General features: G+C 46.1%; 1 long non-coding RNA gene across 1 annotated transcript; it reads left to right on the top strand.

The window, feature by feature from the left end:
• The first annotated feature begins 415 nt into the window (after nucleotides 1–415).
• LOC136526750 (uncharacterized) lies at nucleotides 416–6,867 on the top strand. The gene is made up of 4 exons (XR_010776572.1): nucleotides 416–607; nucleotides 6,285–6,360; nucleotides 6,443–6,535; nucleotides 6,617–6,867. It is a non-coding gene; the product is annotated as an uncharacterized lncRNA (long non-coding RNA).
• The last annotated feature ends 354 nt before the right edge of the window (nucleotides 6,868–7,221 follow it).

The following is a 7,221-nucleotide window of genomic DNA, read 5'->3' as shown; positions in this document are numbered from 1 at the left end:
TCTGGATTCTAAAATCTCCAGGATCCAAACAGACGGCACCTTCGGAAAGATAGCACAAACCGACGCCCGTCGCGCATCCGAGGCAACAGTCGTGCGAGGAATCCTCGCCGGGCGCGTCGCTTCTTCTGTCGTGGCTGCGCTGCCTTTCCATTCCATTCGCTCCATGTCTCCACGCGCCGTTCCATTTCGCCTCCCTCGCGGCGTGGCGTCTCGCCACCAAAACATCACTTGCCAGTTGCCGTCTGCGGTGCGATTTCGGATTTCCAGTTTGCCCCCTAGGCCCCGTTCGCCCCCTAGGCCCCGTTCGCTGGTCTGGCTAAAACTGGATGGTTTTGTGAGAGAGAAATACTGTAGCGGCTTGTTGATGAATAGTGTTTGCCGAGGGGATCAGCCGGTTGGTCTGGATGGACCATACTCTGCTTCTTTTTCGATCCTCGCCGCTGGTGCCCGCCGGGTTCGAGGGCTCCTGCTTCTCAAAATCTTCCAAGGCGAAGGCCATCGGGTTGGAGCTCTCTACCGGTTTTCTTGAGATTATTGGTTCATTTCTTTGGGCTGCTAGCCGGTAGCCGCCGCTTCGTCTTTGCTCTTGGAAAGGAACAAGCCTAAGGTACGAACGGCCTCTCTCGTCGATTCTTTTTTTTTCCCCCTTGTGAATCTTGGTAGGGTGAAACATTGTTCTAGGTATGCGCTTGTCCTATCATCCTGTGTGCTCTTTTTCTATGGAATGATTGCTCTGCTCCTGTGTGCTTTGTGTCCTCGCGTGCGCTCTGCGCCAGGGGGTCCTTGTTTAAGGATTTCAGTATTCGATGATGATGGTTTCTTAAGAACCAAAGATTTAGCAGTCGTTTGGTTCGGGGCTGGATCTTAGCCTTGTTGGTTTCTAGGGATGGCCGATCTTGGCTGTGCGCGATTATGGATGGTAAATAGTAAGCACTGTTATGGCATTCAGTGATTCAGACAGGGCGATTTGGGTCTCTTCGTGAGATCGATGGTGAGACCCCCAATCCTCGATTCCTCGCATAGACTCGTCGTTCTTCCTGCATCAGCAGTTTCAGCGCAGATTGGATGCGAAGGCAATGAAGGTGGTTGATAGCAAAGTAGTAGGAGTAGCAACCAATAAGCTAGACTAGATGCTCCAATAGCTTAGCTTATGTCAGTGGTTTGGGTGTTGAAGTGGCCTTGCCAAACTCCACTCCACCGGTCACGACTTTGCTTCCAACGGTGCAGTTCAGTACATGTCTCTAGCACACTTATGGTATTCAATCAGTTAGTGGATTACCTGGAATTTAATCACAAACATATCCAAGGGGCTAGTGGTCTGTACTTGTATGACACATGGTCAGTTTGTTGGTTTCCAGGTCACTTCTCTGTCATGATGCATCTATAGGACTATTGGTGGGTTTTTAGTCGTATCATTGAATTGATCTCAGCTTTTGTTCCAAAAAGTAAATTGCTGCCGCATGTCCTATGTTGAAAGAGATTTCCTAATTTTTACTGTCTTTGAAGTATGCTAGTTTACTAGTTAATGGTGCTCTAGCAAGTCTGCAGTAATTTCGTGTTTCTGTTGATCACCCAAACTTGGTTTGCTTGGTTTTGTACTTGTATTTGACTACTTTCCATTGCTAAACAAGTTGTAACCATCAATGCTGGCTGCTGGCTGGCTGTAATCGGGCTTGCTGGCTGCTGGCTGCTGGCTCCTACTACTACTCTACTTATTAGGCAGTATCGGGCTGAGATCAGCCACTATAAGAAATTAATTGTGTTGGTTGTAATGTGCTTGCTGGCTGCTGGCTGGTACCAGTGGCTGCTGGCTGCTGGTTGGTCTCCTACAACTCCTATTACTACTACTTGCTACTCCTACTACTACTCTACTACTATACTCTCCTCTACTCCACTCTACTCCTCTCCTCTCCTAAGCAGCTTTTGCTATTTCTACTACTACTCTACTACTTCCCTAATACTACTGTTTACTACTTCTACTTCTGTCTTCTATCAACTACTGGCTGCTGGCTGCTCTCCTACAACTCCTATTACTACTACTTGCTACTCCTACTACTACTCTACTACTATACTCTCCTCTACTCCACTCTACTCCTCTCCTCTCCTAAGCAGCTTTTGCTACTTCTACTACTACTCTGCTGGTTGGTCTCCTACAACTCCTATTACTACTACTGGCTGCTGGCTGCTGGTTGGTCTCCTACAACTCCTATTACTACTACTTGCTACTCCTACTACTACTCTACTACTATACTCTCCTCTACTCTACTCTACTCCTCTCCTCTCCTAAGCAGCTTTTGCTACTTCTACTACTACTCTACTACTTCCCTAATGCTACTGTTTACTACTTCTACTTCTGTCTTCTATCAACTACTTGTACTTCTGTCAACTAATTCTACTACTTCCCTACTACTACTGTCTACTACTTCTGATTGTCCAATCTGCCTATTAGGTTCAGAAGATATTAAGAATATGATGTTCATGTATGATCGAGCAAAGTCAGTATGGCAGCTGTTGCTTTTTTGGGAAGCAGCACCTGCTTTTTTTTGCCAAATCTCCCCTCTCCTCTATTTTTGCCGCCTTTCCTATCCTCTATGTTTGGGAAGCAGCAGCTGTTTTTTTTACACCTTTTCCTCTCTATGTTTGTTAAGCAGCTGTTACTTTTTTTTGCCAAATCTCCCCTCTCCTCTCCTCTCCTCTCCTTTGTTTTGCTGATGATGAAATTGTCCAAGTCCATACATTATATGGAATATGAGCTGATGATCAAGAACTTGTGAGGAACTTGACATCATTAGCAGCCGCCCCTACATTACCTTCTCCTCTCTTCTCTGTTATGATGCCTTGATGCTCCAAGTTCAAGATCAGATGATGATTGACATGTTTCTGAGGCCTCTACCACTGCTACTTCTCGTTTTTTATATTGTTGTTTTATAGGACTACTTTGGTTTATAGACCTTTTTGATTTCTTATACCTTCTCGCGTACCTAAAGTACACTTTCTTGCATCTTTTAGAACAAAGTGTGAAATAATGTCGCGGACAACAGACAGTGCAGCTCGATGCCCCGAGCATGATGAGCAGCCAACCCTTGAGGAGCAAGCACTAGAGGACCAGCTTACTCAGGAACAGTTCGATAACGAGGTAGAAAAGGATCTAGAAGTGATGCTTACTCAGGAGGAGTGTGACGAGGAGGAAGGCCCCGAAGGAGAGGCTGCTGAAGGCGAAGAAGAAGAGGATGATGAGTTAGAAGAGGGATATGAAAGTCCCGAGGATCCTTTCCCACCTGAAGCAAGAAGGAGACCAACGGAGGAAGATTTGGACAAGGATTTTGACCCGAACGAGGAGGTAGGGAAGAAGCCTTAGCATGTAAATTTTGCTAAAGCTTTGGCTATGTTACCTCTGCTAACACTTTGACCTGTCCTATATACAGGTCCCTCCTGAAACTCAGAAAAGACGACGTCGACGTCCGTGACATCTCGCTGGACAAGACGGAGTAGAGGAAAGGAGAGCAGAGGCAACAACCACAGAGACGGATCACGATGGCTCTGCTCAACAAACTCAAGACACAACCACGACTACCAAGCCTAAGAGGAAACGAGGGGATAGAAAAGGAAATCTATATCTAGATAAGGCTTGCTATGTGATAACGGAGGTTGGGCCAGTAGGGGAGATCCTTGAGCCGAAGGAATTAAGAGGATGATTCCATAATGCGATCGGGGCCCTAGCAAGAGATAAATTGAACCTAGCAATCCCTAACTAGAAAGAGGTACCAGAGAACATAAAGAATGCACTATGGGATAGGCATCTGAAGGTCAATTTTAGATTTCCAGAGGGTAAGCACGAATTAGTAAAAAAAATGCTATCAGGATGATGGGAGAGTCATTTCGACGTTGGAGGTCGGAGCTCAACACGAAGTATATCCAAAAGGGGTTAACTCCCTTCAATGAGTTTGGCAAAATAACTCTTAGTCAATGGGAGGAGCTCGTGGCTCAGAAGACTTCAGCAGAGGCATTGGAGCTCAGTGCTCGTAACACCGAGCTGGCGAAGAGGAACAAACACCACCATCATCTAGGCCCCGGTGGCTACTATGCCAAGGAAGAGCAATTTAGGAAGATGGATGAAGAGGCTGCAGCTGCTGGGAATATCGATGTGACAAACTTGAAGGTACGCTCAAGGAACTGGTTATATATGAGGAGTACAGAACCATCCGGCAGTAATCTTAAGTTTGATAAGCCAGAGACCCAAGAGGCGGTATCAAGGATACTAAAATATGCTGAAGACAAAGAGACAGGCTCATTCAATCCTTCCAGAGAGAGGGACGAGCTTAGCCTTGGCTTGGGAAACAAGGAGCACACAGGCCGCACCAGGGGGCTAGGGAAAAGGATGACCTGGAAGCAAGGATTCAAAGAGGACATGCACATGTACAAGAAACATGGCCGAGACCGGGAGACTAGTCTTGAGCTCCAAGTGAAGGCTCTAGTTGCGAAGGCGCTGGAGGAGCAAGGAATGTCTACGGAGCCACGTATATTAGTGACGCCGCCGGGAGAACTAGCATTAGTTGGTAGCCCTCCGAAAGTTCCTAGCAGCCAAGGTTCCACTGCAGCCACAACCCCAGTCGATCTCATACGGGAACCTACTAGTTGCACCTTGGTGTTTCTCAGCGGCCGGCAGAACACTGTGATGGAGGTGGCAACGGGTGTGGCACATCCTCCCGGTGGCTTACACCACAATAATAAGATACCGTCGGAATACACTAGGGTCGAGGTGCATACAGTGAAACCCGAGTTCATGCAGTGGAGGATAGACTACGCAACTCCCGAGGGGCTGGTGTTACTCGGAGACGTTATGGGGCAGTTCATCCTCTGGCACAAACGGGACATTATATTGACTGCTTCTTCGCCGCCTCTCCCTCTCCTAAATTTGGAGCGAGTTGTTGAGGACGGGGAGATATTTTCACCGTCTCGTGACCCCCACATTCCTGAGATGCCACATTCTTCCCCCCTCTTATCGAGCATGTGCCTGATGAGATGCCACAACCTTCTCCAGCTCGTACCGGGCAAGTGCATCATGAGATGCCACAGTCTTCTCAACAAGCACAACCGATACATGAACAACGAGTGTCTCCTGAAGAAGGTGATGCATAAGAAGATGAGGACGTGCCTGAATGGGAACTCCGAAAGAAGATTCCAATCAACATAAGGCCAGTTTATGTTCCGATCAAAGACGTCTTGTCGGTGTCCAAGTGGTATTCCCATGACCAGTTCAAGCCTGAAAACCAAGTTAAAAAAGTTCCATCACGGGGTTCTGAGGAGGCCGTCAGTAGCAAACTCCACCAAATTGCAAAGCAGTATCCAAATGTTGATGCCATCGAATGGTCAAAGGATTGCTCAAAAAATATGAAAGAGGCAAGCCCTTCCTACCAAACCGGGACATCCAGCGCCTACCACTTGGAATGAGAAGGTTCCATGATTGGTACTTGCGTGTTCTCCCAATGAGCATAGATATCATACAAGCATGCTTTCCCACCGGCACATTTGGAAGCCCAGACGGGAAAATTGTCTTTGACTTCAATGACATGCACACATGCTTTCACCTGGGAGAAATGGAGATGAATCTAATTCGCACGTGGTGCCTGTAAGTCCTTGTCCTCCCGATATGATATGAATATAATCTTTGAATTATGTTGTAACTAACCCACGCCGTGATTTGTAGAATGCAAGTGCACATTGTCAAACAAATGCCAAGTGTGAAAGCCGGGTATGTAGACCCTCAAGCTATAGCCCAAACAAATTTTAATTACCCTAAACGGTGGACACTGGATGCCAAAGAGCTAGCAGCTGCAAAGACTCTTCGGGAGAAAGAGCGCATCTGTAGTGCGAAGCTAAGGGAAGAGTCCCTTAAGGTTGCGGCATACATTGCCTTGGCTTTCAAAAATCACCAACACCACTCTACTATATGGCTACCATACAACTTCGAGTAAGCTCAACTCTATACTTAAAGCTTTGTTCGATATATTTTATTCGATGCAAAAGGGCTTATCTAGTTCTATGATTAAATCCATGTAGCAACCACTGGATTTGTATAGCCATCGATGTCGGGAGGAGCATGGCATGGGTCTTTGATTTATTAGATAAGGACACGGTGACATACAAAAACTTCATATCGATTCTCAAGACGTATACATATCGACAATCCTCATTAGCTTATATGTTTGTATACATACTTGTAATGTTCACTTTTGGATACTAACAAGTTGTATTTGCTAAAATAATTCGAACATGGCATTTAGGTTCTATGTCACTAATCATCATGGAAGGCATGATCCAGCAAGGAAGGAAAAGCTGGCTATAAAAACACTATGTGCGGTAAGTGTAACTTACTTCTTCAGTACTCCGTTACATGGCTGTCAAAAGCATTACTAAACATTTTTATATGCAAAACACACAGTGCCCCAAGCAGAAGCCTGGGAGTGTATATTTTGGATACTATATATGTTCTATGATGGGTAACACCGGTGCCTACAGGAGACACCCCTTAAGGGTAAGTTTGAACCTCTTCACCCATAGTATAAAAACTTCGTAAATGGTATGAAATACTAAACCGAAACTTGTTTTCTTGTAGTGGAGAGAAGAGAAAGGAATGAAAAGAGACCCATACAAGGATGACCAACTCTTAGAGCTCGTCAGCGACCTTTGCAACTTCATATTGGACTAGATTGTACACGTCAGAGGCGCCTACCATGACCGAGAGTCTGAGTTAGGTATAAATCCTCAGTACCAACACCTTCGTGAGACAGAAAGGCTAGCTCTAGGACGTTGATAACAATGTGTATGGAATTTGTATATTTAATGATGGATTGTATATATTCATGTGAATTGGACTTGTAATTGTAGTTTATAGAATACCCTTATGTTTGTAGTCGCGGTCGCGGGGTGTTCGGCAACGCGAATGCTGGTCACGGGGCGTTCGGCAACGCGAACGCGGTTTGGAACGTTGGTTGTGGGACGTTCGGCAAAGCGATTTTGAATTGAAAAAGCAATTTTTTTTGCGGGAAAACGTACTGTAGGGGCGGTTCTAGATTGAAACCGCCCCTACAAATACCCGTTGGTAGGGGCGGCTGGTACTACAGCCGCCCCTACAAATCAATTTGTAGGGGCGGCTGGTGTTTCTAGCCGCCCCTACAAATTGATTTTTAGGGGCGGCTGATAATAAGAGCCGCCCCTACA

The sequence above is a fragment of the Miscanthus floridulus genome, chromosome 19 (genome assembly GCF_019320115.1).
Source record: "Miscanthus floridulus cultivar M001 chromosome 19, ASM1932011v1, whole genome shotgun sequence".
Lineage (NCBI taxonomy): Eukaryota > Viridiplantae > Streptophyta > Magnoliopsida > Poales > Poaceae > Miscanthus > Miscanthus floridulus.
Note: the sequence above shows the minus strand (reverse complement) of the source record. Positions and strands in the feature narration are given on the sequence as shown.